The sequence below is a fragment of the Lynx canadensis genome, chromosome D1, assembly GCF_007474595.2.
Source record: "Lynx canadensis isolate LIC74 chromosome D1, mLynCan4.pri.v2, whole genome shotgun sequence".
NCBI classification, from domain to species: Eukaryota; Metazoa; Chordata; class Mammalia; order Carnivora; family Felidae; genus Lynx; species Lynx canadensis.
The window spans coordinates 109,462,237-109,487,853 of NC_044312.2; the positions used below are offsets into that span (position 1 = coordinate 109,462,237).

At 39.3% G+C, this 25,617-nt stretch overlaps 1 protein-coding gene across 4 annotated transcripts in view; it reads left to right on the plus strand.

Moving 5' to 3' along the window:
* The window catches only part of PACS1 (phosphofurin acidic cluster sorting protein 1), a 150,836-nt gene that overhangs the window by 66,974 nt on the left and 58,245 nt on the right, over positions 1 to 25,617 (plus strand). The gene's annotated exons all lie outside the window — the stretch shown is intronic.

Consider the following 25,617-nt stretch of genomic DNA (forward strand, 5'->3'; position numbering starts at 1 on the left):
CCTAGGAGAGGAGAGTGAGTGAAACAGGATTGCTCAACCCCACTACCACAAAAAAGCTCATCATACTCCTGAGTACAGGAAATCATGATTCAGCAAATCATTCATATCCTCTCCCCCTCCCCCAGAGACTGCTGTACTTATGATAAAGAGTTATGAGTGATGAGCATATCGGAATATATCCACAAGTGTTCTTGTGTTCAGTGTTTGTGGAGTTGTGAGAGCCTGTCATTATTTGATTTCATGCTCTTAATTTTCCAGAGCCAGTGTGATCTTTGGGATGGACTTACATAATTTTAGAGTTTGACAGAACCTCAATGATCACACAGCTTAGCTTCTCTTCTAATGTGGTCCTTCCTTCCAAAATTTTCCTGGAAGTTGGCTGTTTAGTCTTGGCCTGAATCCATTTATGGACTCTGCTAATTCTTAGAAAGTTCTTTTATATGTTCAGCTGACATTTAACTCATGGGAATTTCCACCCCCAATCCTGATTCAACCATTTATAGCAAGAAATGACTCAATTTTTTAATTCACAAGAATGCGCTTCAGCTATTGGAGGTCAGCTCTCAGCCTCAGTCTCTCCAGGTTAAGCCTTCTCTTGGCCTGTTGGTCTTTCTTTCTTTCTTTCTTTCTTTCTTTCTTTCTTTCTTTCTTTCTTTCGAGAGGGAGCGCATGCGCACATGCGCAGGGAATAGGCAAAGAGAGAAAGAAAGAGAGAAAATCCCGATGTGGAGCTTGAACCCATGAACTGTGAGATCATGACCTCGGTCAAAATCAAGAGTTAGATGCTTAACTGACTGAGCCACCAGGCGACCCTCCAGTACTATTTATTATTCATTTTCTCCTGCTGATTTGAAATCCCATTATGTTAAATTCATGACATACTTGTGGATATATTCCGAGGATTTTCCTATGTTTTGCTGCCAAGAATACCATCACACATCTTACACATTCATTATTGAAATTTTTAGCCTAAATGTAAAACTCTTTATATACTTACCATAGTTAAATGTTCAGCCTGTCAAGGTGGTTTGACTCTGTTACTTCTTGCATTAGCAGCCTCTTGCTTTGTGCCACCTGCAAATTAAGCATCTCTTTCATGTCGTTATCCAAGCCTTTGATGAGAAAGAGTGACAAAAATGTTGGCCAGTATCGGGCTGTCCTGTGGATATTAGTAGATAGAGGGCCACCACTCACTCTTATGTCAAGAGATGCAACATCATATATTAGAAAGAGATTAGGATTTTAGTGTCAGTTGTAAGACTTATTTGGGCATTGTTTATATTCATTGTTTCCCCAACTTTAATGTACATAGGAATAACCAGGATCTATTGACATGCAGATTCTGATTCAGTAGGTCTGGGGTAGGGCCTGGGATTCTGCATTTTTCACAAGTTTCTGAAGTGATACTGAAGCTTCTCATCTAGAACACAAAAACAAGATTTTTTAAAAATTATTTATTTTAGTTTTTAAAGTTTATTTTTAAGGAGGAGACAGAGGGAGCACAAGCATGAGCAGGGGAGGGGCAGAGAGAGAGGGAGAGAGAGGTCCCAGGCAGGCTCCGCATCATCAGCGTGGAGCCCGATGCGGGGCTTGAACTCACTAACCGTGAGATCATGACTTGAGCCAAAACCAAGAGTTGGGCGCTTAACTGACTGAGCCACCCAGAGGCCCTGCGAAAACAAGATTTTTGACTGACCTTTAGTTAAGAACTTTTTCCTCCAGTATGAGGGGAATGTTTAGAGACTTCATGGATTTTATTTAGGAAAAAAGGAAAGATGCTTAAATTGTTTCAAATTTCTTACTATTGCAAACAATGCTGCAGAGAATAAATTCATCGCATTCATATATTTTGTGTACATTATACATTTTGTTGTCTGTTATGCTGCAGTATTATTCTATTTTATAAAGTCTTAAAATTTATTTACCTTGAACTTTTAATATATTTAATGCAATGTTATTATTTTTATATCTTTAAATTCTCTCTTGGTGGATTTGGAAGGTGTTTTCTCATCCCGAATATTATTAACATTGAAAAGATTTGTGAGATTATATATAGAGAGACAAATATATTCTTTTTCTATAGTCCAGGTAGAATGTTTTATCTCTTATGAACCAGCAGCTTATAAAAAAAGAGGAAGTAAATAATTTTTGTCAGATATAAACCTGATGCATTCTATAATTCAGAGCTGTTCGTTAAAGCCAAATGGGAATGGAAGTCTTGAAAAGAGCAGAGAAGAGTTCAGGCAGGCTGCCATTTAACACTACTTACACCATTAGCACAGCCCGGAGACATTGCATTGATCTGAATGATGTCCAGGGTTTTTACATTCTATTCACTTCATGTGGACACCTTCACTGGGAAAGCTCCAAATCCATGAATGATATTTGTGTCTGGTATGCCATCACTGAGAAAATAAAATGACTCAACAAACCAAAGTTTAGCCTACTTTGACTCCGGCTGTGTGGTTTGACAAGAAATTGTTTTTGTTTTTGTTTTTTTTTTTTAACATTTATTTATTTTTGAGAGACAGAGACCGAGCATGAGTGGGGAGAGAGAGAGAGATACAGAATCCGAAGCAGACTCCAGGCTCTGACCTGTCAGCACAGAGCCTCACGCCAGTCCTGAGCCCATGAACTGTGAGATCATGACCTGAATTGAAGTTGGCTGCCCAGGCACCCCAACCAGAAATTGTTTTAAATTTCTTTTAATGTTTATTTATTTTTGAGAGAGAGAGAGAAAGAAAGTGTAACTGGGGGAGGGGCAGAGAGAGAGAGAGGGAGACACAGAATCCGAAGCAGGCTCCAGGCTTCCAGCTGTCAGCACAGAGCCTAATGTGGGACTCGAACTCACGAACCGGGAGATCATGATACAAGCCAAAATCAGTAGCTTAACCCACTGAGCCACCCAGGCGCCCCGGCCAGAAATTGTTTTTATTTATAGATAAGTCAGGTCAATCTAATGACTAAAGACGATAAGAGGTTTTTTTATTCCTGATGGAATTAAAAAAAAATTTTTTTTAATGTTTATTTATTTCTGAGACAGAGGAGACAGAGCATGAGTAGGGGAGGGGCAGAGAGAGAGGGAGACACAGAATCCCAAGCAGGCTCCAGGCTCTGAGCTGTCAGCACAGAGCCTGACGCAGGGCTTGAACTCACAAACTGTGAGATCGTGACCTGAGTCGAAGTTGGTCGCTCAACCGACTGAGCCACCCAGGTGCCCCTCCTGATGGAATTTTTAAAACTGCAGTCAGGTGGTTCTGTTAATGAATATGCCAAACAAAAAGAGTGATTTCCCTCCCAAGCAGTATTAGATTATGGTGTTGTCAAGAGTCTTGCAACTGAATTACCTTCTTGTAATCAATCCTACCTTATCAGTTAACTTTACTTGTAATGGACTACTGGCTTCGAGAGTCTTTGTGTGGATTATTTAAAGCATCTTGCTGTCTGGAAGAGATGCTATCTGAGGCATTTCCACCTTCTTCATTCCTCAGGTGGCTTATTTCTTACTCACTTGTGACGCTAATATGCTGGGAAAGCGTTTGGGAGCAGCCTCTGAGCATCAAGAATAGTGGATGTCTGGCTTGGGGATGTTTTGCGGCTGATGCCCTCACTGTGTGCACTCAGCGACATTGGCTGTGGTTGCCTCGGAGTCCTTTATGCTGGTTGTTGCTCTTTTGTTGCGTCTGCCATGTTGTACCACCAACCTAAGGGAAGAAATGGATGAGAAATTAGATTGCCGTAGTGTTTGCCCTGATTTAGTTTATAATATTCAGTTTGGGAAGCCACTTGCTATTGGAGAATTTTGTGAGGAAAAAGCATTTTAAGAAATTCCGAAGTGATTTGGAATAATAAATGTTTTTTCACAAACTCAGCCAGTATCAGCATAGCAACAATATTGAAATTTGGGGGGGGAGGGATTGCATAATCGTAGAACTGAGTTAGAGATTCTTGAACTTTGATCCCCTTTGCCTCTTACTGATAACTAACTATATTTAGTTTTTTCTTGAGTTGGGTTCTTATCAAAGAATAGGAAGACTAACAAAAGTTAATAATAATACCTGTTTGCTGAATGACCAGAGCAAACCATGTGATATTTTGCAGTTTTAATAGGGTAAGGTACAGCAGTATGAGCCGTTTATATTACAAAAAGAAACGGGATCATGTTGAGGAAGAGAACAAAGTTTATTAGACAAGGGAAAAGAAGTTCTGGGTTTGTTATTTGTACAAAGAAACATAAAAGGCTATCAGGGTAGTCTGTCTTCACTAGATAGTGGGCAACCAGCTTTCGGTAGCTGATGGGTGATTTCAGATGCCAGCCAATAGAGAGAACACATAGCTGACAGGAAAGGAGAACAAGAAATAGCCAAGCAGCTTTCTTTCATGAAAGGGTCAAGGTGAAACCTGTTTATGGTAAGACTTGAAACACAAGGGCTTGGTTTATTTTTAGACCAGGTAGAGTTATATAGCCATCTTTTAAAAAGTTATATTTTGGGGGTGCCTGGGTAGCTCAGTTGGTTAAGCATCCGACCATTGATTTTGGCTCAGGTCATGATCTCACAGTTCATGGGATCGAGCCCCATGTAGGGCTCTGTGCTGTCAGCACAGAGCCTGCTTGGGATTATCTCTCTCCCTTTCTCTGTCCCTCCCCCACTCACTCTTTTTCTTTTCTCTCAAAGTAAATAAATAGATGTTTTTTAAAAACTAAAAAAAAGTTATCTTTTGTTCTTTCAACACCTAGAGGTATGTGGTAGAATAGCATAGGAAGACAATGGGATGTGAGGAATGTTCATTTTTCTTTATGTTGTCATATTTGACTTATAATGTAGTTTTATGTCATGAGACTGAGTGGTACACTCGAAGATGAAAGAAGATTCAAAAACAACCGATGGGTACCTGGGTGGCTCAGTCAGTTGAGCAGCCTGCTTGATCCTCTGTCCCCCTCTGTCTCTGCCCCTCCCCACTCTCCTCCCTCTCTGTCTCTTAGAAATAAACAAACATTAAAAAAAAGAAAAGTAGGTGAGGACGGAGGCAGGACTTTGATAGGTGGAATGAGGAAGCTGGCAAATCCCTTCTCAAAACCAACAATAAACTGGGCAAAATTGTCAAAAAAAAACCCAAAACATTTCAGGGCTTTGGAAATAGAACAAATGCAAACAACAGACTGAGAAGTATTTGTCCGTGGGAAACTACTGATTTGAGGGTAATAACAGTGGGAGTTTTTGATGTCCTGCCTGGGACTGCCTGTCTCCCTAGTGTAGTAGTTCTCTAAGGGTGGAGCAGACCATGAAAACTAGCAACTTGGCTGCCAGAGGAGGCCCACTTGATTTGGAACAGAAGATAAAACGCCCATGCCCATCGGTATTGTCCGTGAAAGTTGTGATCTCAGTGGCAGGCGAACAAGGCAGTTCTGGTAGCCTAAATAATCGTCCCAGTTGGGTCAAGCAGTAGACTGGTGGACTAGCCAAAAACTTAATGGAGAATCTGGAAATGACACAGCTGTAGAAAGGCTTGAAAAGCTCTCTACGGAGTCCTGCCTGGAACCTATGCACACTTGTAGGTAAGACTAAAGAGGTCCCAAGCTATCCACATGTCCCTGCTGGGCTGAGAAGCTGAATAAATATAGATGGAGATGCAAGAGGGTCCAGCAGAAAGTAAAAGTTGGGGCACACCTACACTTTGTGTTCTGTAATCCCTCCATAGATCCTTGGGCAGAGGCTGGAAGCCTAGATACGAAAACACAGCCTTTAGCCAATCGTTGGCTGATTGTTAAACTGTATAGACACAGCAAGCCCTAGGAAGTCAGGTTTAAAAATAAAAACAAGAACTGGGGCGCCTGGGTGACTCAGTCAGTTTAGTGTCCAACTTCAGCTCAGGTCATGATATCACGGTTCGTGGGTTCAAGCCCTGCATCAGGCTCTGTGCTGACAGCTCAGAGCCTGGAGCCTGCTTCAGATTCTGTGTCTCCCTCTCTTTCTGCCCCTCCTCCACTCGCACTGTGTGTGTCTCTCTCTCAAAAATAAACAAACATTTAAAAAAAATTTTTTAAATAATTTATAAAAAAAATAAAAACAAGAGTTAAAAAAAAAAAAAAGGGCAGTTAAGTGGAGACATCCTGGCTGCACACCATAGACCCCAAGAACCAGCAGTGCTGATGGCCAAGGGCAGGAGAAGATGGATGCTTCAGCTCAAACAGAGAGCAAATTTACCTTTTGTCCACCTTCTTGTTCTTTTTGGTTTTTTAAGATTTTTAAAAAGATTTTATTTTTTATTTAATTTTTAAAATATGTTTTTATTTTTGTGAGAGAGAGTACGAGAGTGTGAACAGGGTAGAGGCAGAGAGAGAGGGGGACAAAGCAGGCTCTGTGCTGACAGCAGGAACCCCATTGTGGGGCTCAAACTCATGAACTGTGAGATCATGACTTGATCAGCGACCTAAGTCAGACGCTTAACCCACTGAGCCACCTTTATCTTAGGGGAGAGAAATTCTGCAGGTTTAGTCCAGGAAGATTACTAACATGGAAAGACACCCACTTAATTAATATAAGTTGCAAGATATGAATAATATCCATTTTGTTAGAAAGAGGGAGAGAGAAGTACAAAAAGCATATGCTGAAAGGTTGATGGGCACACATTCACACATTTTTTTCCTTAGACTTTTAACAATAATCCTCTTTAGAGGCATATGGGATATTTCTTTCACTCTCTTATATATTTCCAAAATAAATTAGATATTTTTTCTACAATGTACCAGTAATACTTTATAAACACACACACACACACACAGACTTTTTTAAAGAGCAACTGGCAGCATAATACTAACTGAGATTTGGAACTGGGAGGTTTACCAAAAAAATCTTTGGGGCAAACTGATCTTACTCATATTTGTTTGCTTCTCCCTCATCCCATTTCTCTGTTCCTGTTTTATGTATCGCATTGCACATAGCAGATCACCTGCAAATATTTATACTTTATTAGAGACATATAATACAGCAATTCTTCCATACAGTAATTGGAATCCAGTACTGTAATCAGTAATACAGCTATTCAATCCATGTTTTTTTTCTCCTCACCGCAAAAATACCCATTGAGACTATCAAAACAAAGCGAAACAAAACTAAAACAAAGAAGAGTTCTATTTTCCCCATGTCCTCCAGTTACTAAATGTAGAACAGACTGAGTTGTGGCGAGTCCTAGGCAGGAAGAAGACTCATTTTCTAGGTTCAGAATTCCAGTTTCTAGCTAGCTTCTTTAATTTGGGGCATGGGCTATTTTTCTTTCATTTTATGTTGTTTCCTTTTCATTAAAATAGAAAAAAACAGTCCCAAGCCTTTTCTGCCTTTGTTACATGTGGCCCATGGACTGTTTGACTCAATGAATTTCTGAAGACAATCAGGACTTTACCATTGAGATGTTATTGTTCCTTGTTTTAAAAATTTTATTACTTATAAATTTTTTGTATATAACACTATGCCTTTAAAGGTAGGGTATTATAAAGAAAATAAAGTTATATTTGATTGTAAATTCTTCTCCGTTGGATTAGGGGAGATTTCCAGTAAAGGAGATGGAATGAAGTGGTTGCTCAAACCTTCTATTCTATTAGAATAATAATAGAAAATCTGAACAAAATATAAGAAAACACTAAAAACTTCCAAGAGCAGATAGAAACTGGAGGAGAACTGATGCCTAAAAATTTGTAAGGTAAGGAGCAAGACTTTGCAAATTGGTGGCTTTTTTTTTTTTTTTTTTTTTTTTTTTTTTTTTTTTTGCTTAAAGGCATATTCTAGTCCCCGTGGCGGCTACAGCAGAATGCAAGGACAGTGGAAAACTAGCCTACAGGTGAGAGGTGACAGAGAAGAGAGACTGGGGATGGAAGAGCGGCTGGAAATTCAAGGGGAAATTCTGAAAGCAAGAGAGAATCACAGAAAGGATGAGGTTCAATATCTGAGTAAAACTGCTGCCAAATCCCTGGTTGACTGTTCTGTTAGTGTTCTCCAGAGAGACAAAATCAATAGGATGTGTTTAGATACATGTGAGGAGATTTACTGTAGGAATTGGCTCACTTAATTATGGAGGCCAAGAAGTCCCATGGTCTGGAGTCTGGAAGTTGGAGGACCAGGAAAGCTGGTGGTGTAATTCAGTCCAGGTCCAAAGGCCTGAGAATTAGAGGGCTGACGGTGAAAGTCCCAGTCTAAGCCCGAGACCCCAAGAACCAGCAGTGCTGATGGCCAAGGGCAGGAGAAGATGGATGCTTCAGCTCAAGCAGAGAGAGAGCAAATTTACCTTTCCTCTACCTTCTTGTTCTTTTTTGTTTTCTTAAGATTTTTTAAAAGATTTATTTTTCATTTAATTTTTAAAATATGTTTTTATTTTTGTGGGAGAGTGTGAGAGTGTGAGCAGGGTAGAGGCAGAAAGAGAGGGGAACAAAGCAGGCTCTGTGCTGACAGCAGGAAGCCCATGGTGGGGCTCAAACTCACAAACTGTGAGATCATGACTTCATCAGTGACCTAAGTCAGACACTTAACCCACTGCGCCACCCAGGCACCCCTAAGATGTTATTATTTTATTTTATTTTATTTTATTTTATTTTATTTTATTTTATTTTATTTTTTTGACATTTATTTATTTTTGAAAGAGAAGGAGACAGAATGAAAGCAGGGGAGGAGCAGAGAGCGAGATGCAGAATCTGAAGTAGGCTCTAGGCCTCTGAGCTGTTAACACAGAGCCTGACATGGGGCTCAAACCCATGGACTGTGAAATTATGACCTGAGCCGAAGTCGGACACTTAACTGACTGAGCCACCCAAGCGCCCCAATTTTTAAGTAACCGCTACACCCAACATGAGGCTCAAACTTACAACCCTGAGATTAAGAGTCACTTGCTCTACTGACTGAGCCAGCCAAGGATACCCCCCCACCACTACCCTTTTTGTTCTATTTAGGCCCTCAGTGGATTAGATGACACACATCCACCCTCAGTGAGGACTCTCTGCCTTACTTGGTCACCAATTTAAATGCTAACATCTTTTGGGGCGCCTGGGTGGCTCAAATCATGATTTCACGGCCCTCCACAGGCCCTACATCGGGCTATGTGCTGACAGCTCAGAGCCTGGAGCCTGCTTCAGATTCTGTGTCTCTGTCTCTCTCTGCCCCTCCCCCATTCACACTCTGTCTCTCAAAAATGAAAAATGCTTAAAAAAAATTTAAATGCTAACGTCTTTTAGAAACACCCTTACAGACACACTCAGAAATAATGTTTTACCAGCTCTCTGGTAAAACAGCTAACCTAGTCAAGTTGATATGTAAAATTAGCCATCACAGTTGTTAAACTCCAGATGTGTAGGGGAGACCCCAAGGGACCCAGCAAAACAAAACAAAACAAAAATAAAAACCAAACCAAACAAACAGGCAGAGGCAAGAGAAGAATCAGTCCTTGAAAGACAGACTTACACTAGCTGAACTCTCTAAGTTTGTTTTTTTTTTTTTTTTTTTTTTTAATTTAACTGAATACATTCCTAAACTGTGCATAACTCAGGCAGTAGAAAGCTGAAGTACTGGCTTGTGGTGTCAGAAAACAGACCCTGAGACTGGCAGAGCATTTAGAAAATGAGGGGGAAATCACAGAAAACAAAATCACAGAGAGCATGAGCCCTCAAATCTGAGAATAAGTGGCCCAAATCTTTGGCTACTTGCCAAATTATGCAGAGGAGGCCCTAGGGAGCCAGGCTAAAAAAGCGGTAGCTAGAAGCTGTAAGAACTGAACAGATTTATCAGCTGTGGTATACCACAGGAGAGACATATTTGTAGTTTGAATCTAGTCAAGTTAACTGCCTAGTAGAATTAAAAAGCAACAGTCCTCAAAAGGACATAGCAGAATCTAGAATTGCCGCAACATCTTATCTATAGTGTCTAGTTTTCAACCTGCAATTACTAGACATATAAAGAAACAGAAAAGTGTAACTCATAGGAAGAAAGGCAATCAGTAGAAATCAACTTGAGTGTCTAAGTAGGTACAGATGTTGGATTTTGCAGGCAAAGACTTGAACTATTACAGATACCAAGTATAGGAAACTATCAGAGAATTAAAGAAGAAAGTGATTGAAGAGATAAATTACAACAAAGAAATGGAAACTGAAAAATTGGAAATTTTAGGAATTAAATAAAATAGTAACTGAAATAAGAACTCACTAGATGTTCTCAACAGCAGAGCGGTTTTGAAATAATAGACAAGGGATGTCTGGGTGGCTCAGTTGGTAGAGCATGTGACTCTTGATCTCAAGGTTGTGCCCACATTGGGCATAGAGATTATGTAAAAAGAAAATAAGTAAGTAAATAAATAGGTAATTGATTACTTTCAAAAATAATAGACAGGGGCGCCTGGGTGGCTCAGTCGGTTAAGCGTCCGACTTCAGCCAGGTCACGATCTCGCGGTCCGTGAGTTCGAGCCCCGCGTCGGGCTCTGGGCTGATGGCTCGGAGCCTGGAGCCTGTTTCCGATTCTGTGTCTCCCTCTCTCTCTGCCCCTCCCCCGTTCATGCTCTGTCTCTCTCTGTCCCAAAAATAAATAAACGTTGAAAAAAAAAATTAAAAAAAAAAAATAATAGACAAAATAATCTGCCTTTGAAAACAGAACAATAGAAATTACTCTGTTAGGAGCACCTGGGTGGCTCAGTCAGTTGAGCGTCCAACTTCAGCTCAGGTCATAATCTCACAGTTCATGAGTTTGGGCCCCATATCAGGCTCACTGCTATCAGCGCAGAGCCAGCTTCAGATCCTCTGTCCCCCATTCTCTCTCAGCCTTCCCCGCTTGTGCTCGCTCGCTCTCTCTCTCTCTCTCTCTCTCAAAAATAAAATATTTCGAAAAATAAAAAAAATTACCCAGTTTAAAGAAGAGAGAAACGAAAAATATTGAAGAAAAGTGAACAGAACCTCAGAGACTTGTAGGACAATATGAAGTAGTTTGATGTAGCTGAAATTGAAGTTCCAAAAGGAGAGGGAAAAAATGGGCCAAAAACACTATTTGAAGAAACCAGTGGCCCCAAACTCCCCAAATATTAATTTGCAGATCCAAGAAATTCAGTATACTCTGAGGAGAACAAACACAAGAAAGGCAGTTGTAAGCACATCATTGTCAAACTGCTAAAACCACAGGTAAAAGAAAATCTTGAAAGCAGATAGAGAAAAATGACACATTACATATAGAACATCAGTGTTACAAATATGGCTAACTTATCGGAGACAGTGGAGACCAGACATTCAAATACTGAAAGAAAAAAACCTACTAACCAAGAATCCAACATCCAGAGAAACTGTCTTTCAGAAATGAAGGATAAAGACATTTCCTGATAAACAAAAACAGAAAATTCATTATCAGCAGACTTACACTACTTACACTAAAGGAAGTTTTTGGAATGAAGGGAAATGACACCACCTGGTAGCTCAGATCTACAGAAAGAGATGAAGAGCACTAGAAATGGTAAATCTGTGAAATGGTAAAAGTAAAAGACTATTTTTTTTCTTGAATTGCTCCAAAATACGATGTTAAACGAGACATTATAATACCGTGTTGTTGGGTTTATAATGTGTAGAGCTGTAGCATGATAACAGTAGCACCAAGATGGTATGGGGTAAATGGAAATTTACTCTTGTAAGGTTCTTCTATTTTACCTTTTTGTGACAAGATAAATTTTAAATACAGACACACAGGTTGAAAGTAAAAGGATGGGGCAATAGGTTGGCTTAGTTGGTTAAGTGTCTGACTCTTGATTTTGGCTCCAGTCATGATCTCACAGTCGTGAGATTGAGTCCTGCGCCGGGGTCTGTGCTGAGTGTGGAGCCTGCTTGGGGCTCTCTCTCTCCCTGTCTCTCTGCTAGAGCCCAACAGGGGAGGGACAGAGAGAAAGGGGGACAGAAGATCCCGATGTGGGGCTCAAACTCACTAGCCATGAGATTATGACCTGAGCCAAAGTCAGATGCTTAACCAACTGAGCTATCCAGGTGCCCCAAAATAAATAAACATTTTTTAAAAACCTTATAAAAAATAGAAAGTAAAAGGATGAAAGAAGATATACTATGTAAATAGCATAAGAAAGTTGAAGTAGCTATGTTAACATCAAACAAAATAGACTTCAAGACAAGGAATATTACTAGAGATAAAGAAAGACACTATAGGATAAAGGAATCCGTACAGGGGTGCCTGGGTGGCTCAGTCGGTTAAGCAGCCAACTCTTGATTTTGCCTCACATGATCTTGTGGTTCATGAGATGGAGCCCCACATCAGGCTCTGTGCTGACAGCATGCAGCCTGCTTGGGATTCTTTCTCTCTCTCTCTGCCCCTCTCCCCCTCAAAATAAAGAAATAAACATTAAAAAAAAAGAGTACATTAAGGAGATATAAAAGGAGATGTGTATGCCCATAATAGATCCTCAAAATATTTAAGCAAAAACTGATGCAATTAAAGGGAGATATAGACAAATCCATAATCATTATTAGAGATGTTAACATTCTTTTCTTAGTAACTGATTGAAAAATGAAACAAAAATCAGTAAAGACAAGATCTGAGTGACACTGCAACCGGCGTAACATAATTGTTACAGAGTAATATACAGAATACATTCCATTTTTACATGCATATGAAACAGTAACCAAGATTTAACCATGTGCTGGGCCATAAACAAATCTCCATAGAATTAAAAGATTGATATCTGGGGTACCTGGCTGGCTCAGACAGGAGAGCATGCAACTCTTGATCTTGGAGATGTGAGTTCAAGCACCACGTTGTGTGTAGAGATTACTTAAAATAAAATCTTGAAAAAGTGATATAGGGTATATTCTCTGACTCCAAAAGAATTAAATGAGAAATCATGAATTATAGAGACATGTAGAAAAGCTCCAAATATATAGAAATTGATTTTTCAGCAACCTGGGGATCAAAGAAGAAATCACAAGGAAAGTTAGAAAATATTTTGAACTGAATAATAATGAAAATATAACATCAAAATTTGTGGGATGCAGCAAAAGCACTGCTCAGAGAAATTTACAGGTTTAAGTACTTATTAGAAAAGAAAGATTACTGTTGCTTCCATAGCATATATACTAAAATTAGAAAAGAAGAAAGATCTAAAGTTAATTATATAAGCTGTAACTTGGAATGCTTGAAAAAGTAGACTTTTTACTTAAACCTTGAGTAGAAAAGGATTAAAAGATTTGAACAGAAATCATTGAGAGAGAGAATATAAATATAGAAAAAAAAATCAGTTGAACCAAGAGTTGATTATTAGAAAAGATAAATAAAATCAATAAACCTCTAATTATGGTGACCAAGAAAAAGGGAAGACACAGGTTATAAGCATTAGGGATGAAATAGGGGCACCACTACAGATCCACTAGACATTAGAAGGATAATAAGGAACTGTTATGAACAATTTTATGCCAATAAATTAGCAATTAAAATGAACAAGTTAATTTTTAATTTTTTAAAAAGTATTCTATACCTGGAGCACCTGGGTTGCTCAGTTGGTCAAGTGTCTGATTCTTGGTTTCAGCTCAGGTCATGATCTTGTGGTTCGTGAGTCCAAGCCCCGTGTCGGGCTCTGTGCTGACAGTATGGAGCCTGCTGAGTTTTTCTCTCTCCCCTTCTTTCTCTCTGCCCCTCCCCTGCTTGCTCTCTCTCAAAATAAATTTGAAAACTTTAAAAAATTGAATAAATAATAGTAATCTACACCCAACACGGGGCTTGAACTCATGACCCCAAGATCCAGAGTTGGATGCTTCACTCACTCAGCCAGCCAGGTGCCCCGGAACAAATTTCTTGAAAATCACAAATGACCGAAGCTGACACAAGAAGAAACAAGAAACTTGAATAATGAATAGCCCTATATTTACCAAATAAATTGAATTTTTAATTAAAAACTATGTCACAAAGCAAACTTCAGGTCCAGATGGATTCACTGTTTTATTCTGTTGAATGTAATACCTATTGCACATACTTCATAACTAATTTTGTGAGGCTGGTATTACTTTGGTACCAAAACCAAGCAAAAACAGTACAAAAAAGAAAACCACAGACCAATACCTTTCATGAACGTGGCTGTAAAAATACATGACAAAATATTAGCAAATAAAATCTAAAAATATATACAAAAGTATAATACATTGTGACCAAGTAGGGTTCATCTCATTAATGCAAGGTTGATTAGATACCTGAAAATCAATCATGTAAATTATCATATTAACAGAATGAAGAGAAAAAAGCTATATAACTCAATAACTTATTTGGAGGATTGGTAGCAAAGCACGGATTTCTACTTTATTATTTTTAAATGTTTATTTTTGAGAGAGAGAGAGCACGCTTGAGTCAGGGAGGGCAGAAAGAGAGAAGGACAGAGGATCTGAAGTGGGCTTTCACTGATAGCTGTGAACCCAATGCAGGGCTTGAACTCACAAACTGTGAAATCATGACCTGAGCTGAAGTCGGCTGCTTAACCGACTGAGCTACCCAGGCATCCCCAGATGTTACTCTAAATGCATCTGTTCAGCATTGTACTGGAAGTTGTAGTCGGTGCAATAAGGCAAGAAAAAGATGAAAAAGGCTAAGATTTGTAAAAGATAAATAAAATGGTTGCTATTTGCAGATGAAATGATCATGTATATAAAAATTCATTAAGAGATTACAAAAAAAAGCATCTATGACTAATAAGTTAGTTTAACAAAGTTGTAGGATACAAGGTGAGTTTACCCAAAACCAAATCATTGTTTATACACTAGCAGCAAATAATTGGGGGTGGGGGAGTATAGTTCCATTTGCCTTATTATCCAGATACATGAGATACTTAGAGGTAAATTTAACAAAATGTGTGTGGAGCCTGTATACTGAAAACTACTGAACATTTCTGAGAGAAATAAAAAAAGACCTAAATGGGCCCATGGATTGAAAAATCTCAATATCATAAAGATACTAATTTTCTACAAATCTATAGATATAATACAGTCTCAAAATTTTGTTTTATTTTTGTTGCAGAAATTGACACACCAGCTCTAAAATGCATATAGAAATGCAGGAGACCTAGAATAGGCAAATCCAGTTTTTACAAGCGCAAAGTGGAAGGACTTACGTGTAGTACCATTAAGTTATGGTTCTAGCAAAAGAACAGATATATAGATAAAACAAGACAGAATAGAGTTCAGAAGTTGACCTACATAGGGGCGTGTGGGTGCCTCAATTGGTTAAGCATCTGACTTTTTTTTTAAGAAATTTTTTGACATTTATTTATCTTTGAGAAACAGAGACAGAGTGCAAGTGGGGGAGGGGCAGAGAGAGGGAGACAGAATCTGAAGCAGGCTCCAGGCTCTGAGCTGTCAGCACAGAGCTCGATGCGGGGCTCGAACCCGCGAACCATGAGATCATGACCTGAGCCGAAGTCGGACACCCAACCCACTGAGAGACCCAGGCGCCCCAAGCATCCGACTCTTGACCTTGGCTCACATCATGATCTCAGTTTGTGGAAGCGAGCCCCGCATCAGGGCCTGTGCTGACAGCATGGAGCCTGCTTGGGATTCTCTTTCTCTGCTCCTCCCCTGCTTGCTCTCTCTCTCAAAATAAACAAATAAACTTAAAAAAAAAAAAAAGAGTAGTCCTACATACATAGATCCACACATACGTAGACAAGAAGTTTTCTGCAGCAGTGTCAAAATGATTCAGTAGGGAAAGGAAAAGTCTTTTCCACAAATGATGCAGGGCCAACTGAATTTTTATATGAAAGCAAATCAACATTAGCCCTTACTGTATATCCTACACAGAAAATAAGTCAAAATGGATCAGAGGCCTAAAAGTAAGGTTTAAAACCATAAAGCTTCTGGAAGAAAACATAAGAGAAAATATTTATGACCTTTGGGTAAGAAAAGATTTCCTAAATAGGACACAACAAGCACAAACCATAAAATAAATGAATGCTAAATTGGACTTTATAAAAATTTTAAATGTTGGTCTTTGGGACGCCTGGGTGGCTCAGTCGGTTGAGCAGCCAACTGTTTAATTTCAGCTCAGGTCATGATCTCAAGCCCCATGTTGGGTTCCACGCTGATGGTGTGGAGACCTCTTGGGATTCTCTCTCCTCGCTCTCTGCCCCTCTCCTCGCTCGCACACTCTCTCTTTGAAATAAATCAACATTTAAAATTAAGTAAAATGCTGGTCTTTGAAAACACTATTAAGAAAAGGAAAAAGCACACCATAGTGTGGGATAAAATATATGCAACGTGTGTGCAATATATGTGTCTGACAAGGACTGTAAAGAAGTTGTAATCCAACAATAAGCTGGTAACCCCACTTTTCAAAATGGGCCAAAGATGTGACTACTTCACAAGTAAGCTATACTAATGGCCAGAAGTTACATGAAAAGATACTTCCAGTATTAGTCGTCAGGGAAAAACAGTTTAAAACCATAGTGAACTACCACTGTACATCTACTAGCATAGCTAAAATGGACAAATGTGGAACAAGTGGAACTTTCTTAGTGTTCAGCCGAGAATGTAAAGTAAAGTGGTATGGCTTGTTCGGAAACAGGTGGCAGTTTCTTTTAATATTAAACATATACTTACCATAGGACCCAGTAATCCATTCCTAGATACTTACCTGAGAGAAAGAAAAACAAAAGCAGGCACAGGGACTATATGAAATACAGATGGAAGCTTATAATGGAACTAATGAGAAGCAAACTTCCAACTTACGGTGGAAGCTAATGAGAAGCAAACCCATTTTCAGCTGTAAGTAGGCGATGTTCTGGGATACGTTTTAGGTATCTGTGAACGTGGGATATACATTGAGCCTGAAAATAGGAATATTAGTTGAAAGTCTGAAGTATGGAAGAGTTAGTACCCAGTTAGCACCTCACCCTTTCAGGTTACTACTTCCTTCCTATTCCTGCCCACTAAGAAGTAAGAAGGGATGAAGGAAACTTTTGCCGATTAAGCCTTGTAGTATGATTTGCTCTTTTAAATAGTGTATACTTGTTATTTTGATACAAATAAAAATTAAGTTTAAAAAAGTTTAAGCTGGGGCACCCGGGTACTGTCCAGTTCTTGGTTTTGGCTCAGGTCATGATCTCATGGTTTGTGAGTTCAAGCCCCACGTCAGGCTCTGTACTGGCAGTGCAGAGCCTGCTTTGGGATTCTCTCTGTCTCTCTCCCCCTCTCTCTTCCCCTCCCCTGCTCTCATGTGCTGTCTCTCAAAATACATAAATAAACTTTAAAAAGAAAATGAGACCTAAGAAAGTGAGTTCTTATTTTCTGCCTCTGGATGTTGATGCATGACAGATGTTGAGGACGTAGTAATGGGAGTTCCAGCTGTCATTGTTTAAGCGTGAGTAGAGTGAGGTAACATGCTATGTAAATGAGGGTTTGACTCTTTTTATTTATTTCCCTATTTTCAGAATGATGAGTTCATTCCCTGGCTACCTTCAAAGTTGGGGTGTGTGTGCGTGTGTGTGTGTGTTATGAACTCGTGGATTTTTATATATTTGGTGATTTTCAATCTATTGCCATCATTATTTTGGATGTTCAAATTGTCCCATCTTTGGCCATTGAGATTTCTGTCAAGGTGGCTTCCATGGCATTTTGATACAATCCTAGTAGTCTTTGATGTCTTCCTTGCTTTCTGGTATGATAAGATTTTTCTAGGCTTATACACTTCCTGCCCCAGGTTTACAATCCATTACTTTCCTTTTAATGGGAAATAGTATTTAGAGACCACAATTGGGGTAATAGGGATACTTAATGCAACTGAGATGATCATTGCTTCTAAGCCTTTTCAAGTGGTCAGAACTAAAGAATTCTCTTCTTTAAAAAAAAAACAAACAAACCTTGATTTGGGGCGCCTGGGTGGCTCAGTTGGTTAAGCCTCTGACCTCGGCTCAGGTCATGATCTCACGGCTCATGGGTTTGAGCCCCGCGTCAGGCTCTGTGCTGACAGCTTAGAGCCTGAAGCCTGCTTCAGATTCTGCGTCTCCCTCTCTCTCTCTGCCCCTCCCCCACTCATGCTCTCACTCTCTCTCAAAAATAAAAACATTAAAAATTTTTTTTTAAATCTTGATTTCAGGGTTTTAAACTTTTTTCTTTTAACTTGCATTTCTTTTATGCTAAAAATCTCAACATTATCATAATTACTTATGTCTTTTATCCTACACTATATATAATAGTTTTTAAATAATACCATGTTGTTACTAGTATGGTTACTTGATACAAGTTAAGATGTCTTTGCAGTTCTTTTTGTTCTTAGAATAAGACTAGCATCTTTGGGGCCACCTGGGTGGCTCAGTCGGTTAAGCATCTAACTTCGGATCAGGTCATGATGTCACAGTTCATGCTCTCGAGCCCCACAGTGAGTGAGTTCAGACCCCGCTTCAGGTGAGCTCGAGCCCCACTTTGGGCTCCACTCTGTCTCCTCTCTCTCTGCCCCTCACTTACACTTTCTTTCTTTCTCTCTTATAAATATATACATACTAGCATCTTTGGATTAGACCAACCAAGAATCACCCCTTTAACTAGGGAGAGCCCCTCCCATGGGACATAACTGCACTTTTTTTTTTGCCTCTCTTTGTTGAATTATAAAAGATTTATTGACTTTCTATTGTGAAAAATGAGAATTTAATGTGTAGCCCTTTATTTTCTTTCTTCTTCCTCCTACCTGTGTTTGGAAACTATCTTCAAATTTATTGTTGTTGTAGTTGTTGTTGTTAACTTTGTGACCTACATGTTTTAGTTGTACTTCTGTTTCTGCTTCCATTAATGCCATTACCTTTAGTTAGATATTATTCTCCTACTTTAAAATTGAAAGACATAATAAATAACATAATAAATAATTATCACTGTATAATTATTGTGACTGTAGTCCTACAAATCTAAGTATTTGCAGTACCAAGATTACATTTTCTATATTCAAAGGAGAGTTCCCAGGATAAGATCACATGACTTCTTTTTTCATAAATTTTACTTAAAATTGTATTTTGGGGCACCTGGGTTGCTCAGTAGGTTGAATATCCAGCTCTTTTTTTTTTTTTTAATTTTTTTTTCAACATTTATTAATTTTTGGGACACAGAGAGACAGAGCATGAACAGGGGAGGAGCAGAGAGAGAGGGAGACACAGAATCGGAAACAGGCTCCAGGCTCTGAACCATCAGCCCAGAGCCCGACGCGGGGCTCGAACTCACGGACCGCGAGATCGTGACCTGACTGAAGTCGGACGCTTAACCGACTGCGCCACCCAGGCGCCCCGAATATCCAGCTCTTGATTTTGGCTCAGGTCACGATCTCATGGGTTGGTGAGTTCGAGCCCCGTGTCAGGCTCTGCATTCACAGTGCAGAGCTTGCTTAGGATTCTCTGTCTGCCCCTCCCTCCCTCTATCTCTCTCTCAAAGTAAATAAACTTAAAAAAAAAATTATGTCATATTTTACCTTGCCTCATTTTGGGTCATTTCTTTTATGACTTTCCAGGTTTTATTCCTAGGATTTACCATTGCTTTTCTTTTTTCTTGTTGGCAGATTTAACATGCTTTTATTATATCCTCAAGTTTTTATGATACCTCTTTTTTTAATTTTTATTTATTTATTTTGAGAGAGAGAGAGAGAGAGTACATGAAAGAGCAGGGGAGGGGCAGAGAGAGGGAGAGAGAGAATCCCAAGCAGCCTCCACACTATCAGCACAGAGCTTGTCACAAGGCTCAATCCCACGAACTGTAAGATCATGATCTGAGCCGAAATCAAGAGTCAGACACTTAACCTACAGAGCCATTCAGGCACCCCTGATATGTCATTTATACTATCGTTGCATGGAGTTCCCCTTTTACCCAAAAATTTATTTCTTAGAGGCCTTTTTCTCCTCATCTGGATTATTAGTGTATGAGCCTGCTATACAGCTATCGTCATGAGATTTACAATGTATATCTATAGAATCAATTCTTGGAGTAGAAAGCCTGAGTCAAACATTATATGCATTTGCAAGTTGGGTAGAAATTGTCCTCTGTAAAGGTATGCCAAAGTAGGTTCCTACAAGCAGTGTATGAATGCCCATTTTCCCACAACCTTGCCCACAGTGCTATAGGGCTTTTGTTTGTTTGTTTTAGGTGGTGGTGCTGGTGATGGTGGTATTTGCTCACCTGATAGGTGAAGGATGGCAGCTATTTAGTGATGAGTCTATTCCTATGAGGCTGCCATAGGAAGATTACCTCACTTTCACAAAAACAATGGAAAAAGTCCAACTGTCTTGACTTTTAACAAGATGCAAGGAGATGCTGACAGATTAAGAAATTAACCACAGGACCTACTTAGAAAAAGATTTGGCAAAATGCCCAATTTATCCAATGACAAAGGGAAAAAGTATTCTGCATTTGTGACACTGTTTAGAAAGGGGTAATTTAAATGCCCTCTAGGCACCTGTTGGAATGAGCACTGGGTTTTGTATGGAAACCAACTTGGCAATAAATTTCATATTAAAAAAAAATAAATGCCCTCTAATCTGGGCTAAAATTGTCCAATTAAGAAGTCTATTAGAATGAAAACACTCAGGTTTTTTATACTTAGTGTGGTGAAGCACATTTTTTTTCCCTTAAAAATCTTCCTTTTAAATATATTTACATTGAATGGTAGAGATTACAGTTTAAACAAACTGGACATCTGTTTTCTTCTAAACCACTGTGCTAGGAGTTAGAGGGATTCACGTCAGAGTAAGAACAGAGTCCTTGTCCTTCAGGCACATTTAGTATGGGATGACTGTGATTCCAGGAAGCACATGGTGAGTGCTGTAAGAGGTGGAAGCAGTGTGACCTATGGGAAGGGCAAAAGCCCCCTCAGTGGTGGGAAATCAGGAGAGAGGTGGTACTTAGGGTGGCCGTGCTAATGAGTAGCGATAGATACAGAAATTTAGTGGCAAAGGAACGTTTTCGAATAGTCTTTTATCTGGTTTGGGTGACAGGATGTGAAACACATCTTTTCTTGACATTCGTACACTCTAGGAGAGTTAGACTGGAGTTTAACACCACACTTTTATATCTCATTTTAGGCAACGTAACCTAGTTAAGATCACAGACTCAAGCTAGACAATCCTGGCTGCCGCATGCTAGCGGTATGACCTTGGGCAAGCTATTTAACTTCTCTGTGCCTCTGTTTTCTCATCTATAATTGAAGATCATATTGTTTTGAGGATTAAGTTAATGTATATAAATCACATATTGCAAACAGTGCCTGGCTCATAGTGTTCTATGCTTACTCTTATGTTGTACCCTCACAAATGGATACTTTTTTTCCTTCTACTTAAATGAATATTTTTGGGTCACAGAATTAATCTATATAATTATTGTAGGAAATATGGGATATATAGAGAAGCAGTTTTAAAAATTCACCTGTAACCTCACCACTATGGAACATTTTGGCACATTACATCAGAGGCAGTCTTGCATTTAAGAACATGGAGCCCACCTGCTTGGGTTCATATTCTGGTCTCACCATTTAATCTCTCAGTTTGTTCATTTGTATAACACAGATGATGATACTGTTCATAGAATGAGGATTAAGTTAATATACATAAAGCATTTAGAATAGTGGAAGGCTATTTTTCTAAGGGCTGTACTGCTGCTGTTCTTTCTGTGTGTGTATGGCCAAGACTTAAAGAACTCCCATTAGCCCCTGAAATAGAAAATACAAATAGGGGCGCCTGTCTGGCTCAGTCGGAAGAGTGTGCAACTCTTGATCTTAGGGTTGTGAGTTTAAGCCCCACATTGGGTGTAGAGATTATTTAAATAAACAAACTTGAAGAAAAGAAAATATAAATAAGTAGGACTGATGAGTGGAAAGGCTGTCAAGGAGTCCTACAGGGAATAAACGTGTGCACGTGCCCACACGCGTGCACGTGCGCATGATTTGCATGACTTAGCGTAAAGGATGACACTGTGGGAGAGAAAGGGAACTAAAAGTAGTTACAGATTACCAAGAGGGGGTTACTGGATTAAATGGAACCTTAGTTCTCCCTAATGGAAAATAATTTCTTCCTGGATTTGGGGAAAAAAGGAATAAATCCATGGTTTTAAACTCAAGTAGAAAATTAGAATGTATATATTATGGGCAATAGTAATAATAAAATTCCATTGGGACAATGAGTAAATTCTCACTTGAAATCTCAGCCAGATAAAGTAGAGATTCAATTGGCTATGTTTTTTTCCTATAGAAAAAACTCTTATTTGAATTCAAAGTTAGCTAAATTAGGAAGTGAGCATTCCTAAGGGATTCATTATTGACTTCCTATAAATAATACCTTTTCTCAAGTCAAGCTGGATTCTAGGAAGAACATGACAAGTGCCATGAGAGGCAGACATATTTTATTTTAGGATCCCAGCCAGGTAGATGCTAATCTATGTAGTGGGTTGAACCCTGGACCCTAAAAGATATGCCTATTTCCTAACCCCTGGTACCTTTGAATGTGACCTTATTTGGAAATAGGGTCTTTGCAGATGTAATTAAGGATCTTAAGAGAAGATCCTCCAGAATTTAGGGTGGACCCTAAATCCAATGACTGGTGTTCTTATACGGGAACAGAGAGAGAGAGATTTGAGACATACAGAAACAGGATAAACACAGGGAGAAGTTTATGGTAAAGACAGTGATAGACATTGGAGTGATATGTCTGCAAGCCAAGGAATGCCAGAGACTGCCAACAGCCACCAGAAACTAAGAGGCAAGGAAGGACTCTCCCTCAGAGACTTTAGAGGGAATGAATACAGCCCTGCCGACACCTTAATTTTGGACTTCCGGCCAGTAGAGCTATGAGAGTATAGATTTCTGGTGTTTTTTGGTTTTGTATTTATGTTTTTTAAGGACTGCTGGCCTGAAGAGTATATGTATTTTATTTTATTTTTTTAATTTTTTCAATTTTTTTTTTTTTTTTTTTTTTTTTTTTTTTTTTGAGTGAGAGAGAGAGTGGGGGAGGGACAGACAGAGGGAGACACAGAATCCGAAGTAGGCTTCAGGCTCCAAGCTGTCAGCACAGAGCCCAGCACCTGGCTCAAACCCATAAACCGCGAGATCATGACCTGAGCTGAAGTCGGACGCTTACACGACTGAGGCACCCAGGCACCCGTAGGTGCTTTTGTTTTAAGTCAACAAGTTTGTGGTAACGTGTTATGACGGCCCTAGGAAACTAATACAGTGAAAGGTGAAAATAAGGCATATTTGAAGTTGTCAATGGGACAACTATTTTATGCAGACACACAAAAATATTTTCTTAAAATCTTGCATTTGTAGACTAAAGCCAAGTAAGAAATCTCAAAATATTATAGACAATAAATTTGGGGTGGAAAAAGTAAAAAATAACATTTTAGATATAAATAATCCTGAAAAGCATAATAAAACAACCCTTTTTATTTGGAGCCCTTAGGAAAGATGAAGAAAGAGAGGGAGAGTGTATGTCTGTGTGTCTGTGCATCAGGCAGACTTATAAATGTGTCCATTAAATTTGCCATTAGAGAATAACTAAAACAATACTAAAAACCATACAAGTAAATTTTATTTTATTTTAATATAGGGGCGCCTCGGTGGCTCAGTTGGTTGAGCATCCGACTTCGGCTCAGGTCATGATCTCATGGTTCGTGATTTCGAGCCCCACGTTGGGCTCTGTGCTGACAGCTCAGAGCCTGGAGCCTGCTTCAGATTCTGTGTCTCCTTGTCTCTCTCTGCCCCTCCCCCGCTCATGCTCTGTCTCTGTCTCTCAAAAATGAATAAATGTTAAAAAAAATTATTTTGATATAAAAAAAAGATTGAAAATAGGTTTTGGTAGAGCCTGACCTGATACTCTTCTTATCCCAGTATCTTAATCTCACCTAACATTTATAATTACTTTGGGACCAGGCTTTATTTCATTTCATTTCGTTTCGTTTCGTTTCGTTTCATTTCGTTTCATTTTTTAGTTTGTTGCTTCTAACATTTCTGATCTAAAAAAAAGTAAATGATTATTCAGATCTTAATCTGAATTTGTACTCCAGGTATTACAGCCCCAATAGTGGACTTTAAAGATGCTCATTCACATCCCCGCATTCTTTTCAAGGTGGAAGATCTCTGAATAGATAGCTGTGATGTGTCACATATTCTTATTTGAAGCCCTATGATTTCAAACAGTAAGATAATGGTAGTTCCTCTCTGTGAAGGCCTTTAACAAGAATGCCTAAGGATTATCCTGTTACCTCCCGCTGCCAGCAGCTGTTTGTTTCTGGAACAAAATGTGGCTCCTGCCTTGAGGTAGGATGGATGGGGAGATCAGAGGAAGATGGAACTATCTCTGGAAAAAAAAAAAAAAAAAAAAGAAAGAAAGAAACAACTGGTTATACAGTACTTCAAAATGTATCATTTAAAGGTAAAATGGCAAGCTGTTTCAGACCCAGCGTGCCTTACTTTTAAAAATGTTAATTGTTTTTGTAGAGAAAGACATCTTGAACCCAAATTACAGTTTTCCTGTTTTGTTATTTTAAACATTGTAAGAATCTGCCAGCGGCTGAATGTTGGGAGAGAATAAAGGAAAGAGAAGGCAAACAAGAAAGGGAAACAGAATGGAGGTAACAGTTTGGGGTTTCCTTTCTGGCTCTTTAGTGTGTGTGGAGCGGCAGGATTTGGATGGCTGAGTTACCTCTATAATTGGGACAAGAGGAGACAGAGATCTTTGTTTTTAGCGTTTTGCTTTCGTTATGCTTCTGAACTTCACAGAGTTAAAGATTTCTTCCTCATGTGTTGTTCAGTTTGTCTGTCAAGTCTCATTACAAAGGAAAGAAAGATCAACTCCTCACCTTTGTGATTTCAAAAATAGTACAGTGGTCCTGGGATAATGATATGGTAGCACATAATTGAAACATTCTGGGTACTTTTATGCTATATCATTTTTCTGTGTATAATTCTAGAGTCATACCAGAACTGCTTTTAAAAAATCTTTTCTATTTTGTTGACTTATTCTGTTCAGGTCCCCAGTCACTTCTCTTCCCTATATTCTCAGATAAACTTCCCTCTTTCCAGGGGAATTCTGAGAACCACAAGGACTTTAGACAAGACCATTTGGTCCCAACATCTTAAGAAGAAGCTGAATGTTAGACAGTGGTAATTGTTACATTCACTTGCTAGTTAGTATGGAGACCAAGTTCTTTCTTCTGTACCACATTGCTCTTTTTTCCAGCTTGAAATCTTGTTCCCTGTTCTCCTCTTCATCTGCAACTGCTTTTCACCTTTCTTCCTTCCTTCTTTTCTTCCTTCCTTCCTTCCTTCCTTCCTTCCACTCTCCCTCCCTCCCTTTCTATCTTTCTTTCAGAGAGAAAGAGCACGCAAGCAGGGGAGAGGGGCAGGGAGGGGAGAGAGAGAGAGACAGAGAGACAGAGAGAGAGACAGAGAGAATCTTAAGCAGGCTCCATGCTCAGCACAGAGCCCGACACAGAGCTCGATCCCACAACCCTGGGATCATGACCTGAGCTGAAATCGAGAGTCCTCTGCTCAATTGACTGAGCCACCCAGGCGCCCTGCAACTGCTTGTATTTTTATGGAGAAAAAGTCCCTCAACCAAGCTTTTGTTTTTACTACATTGAAATGCCTAGTATTGTGGTCACTA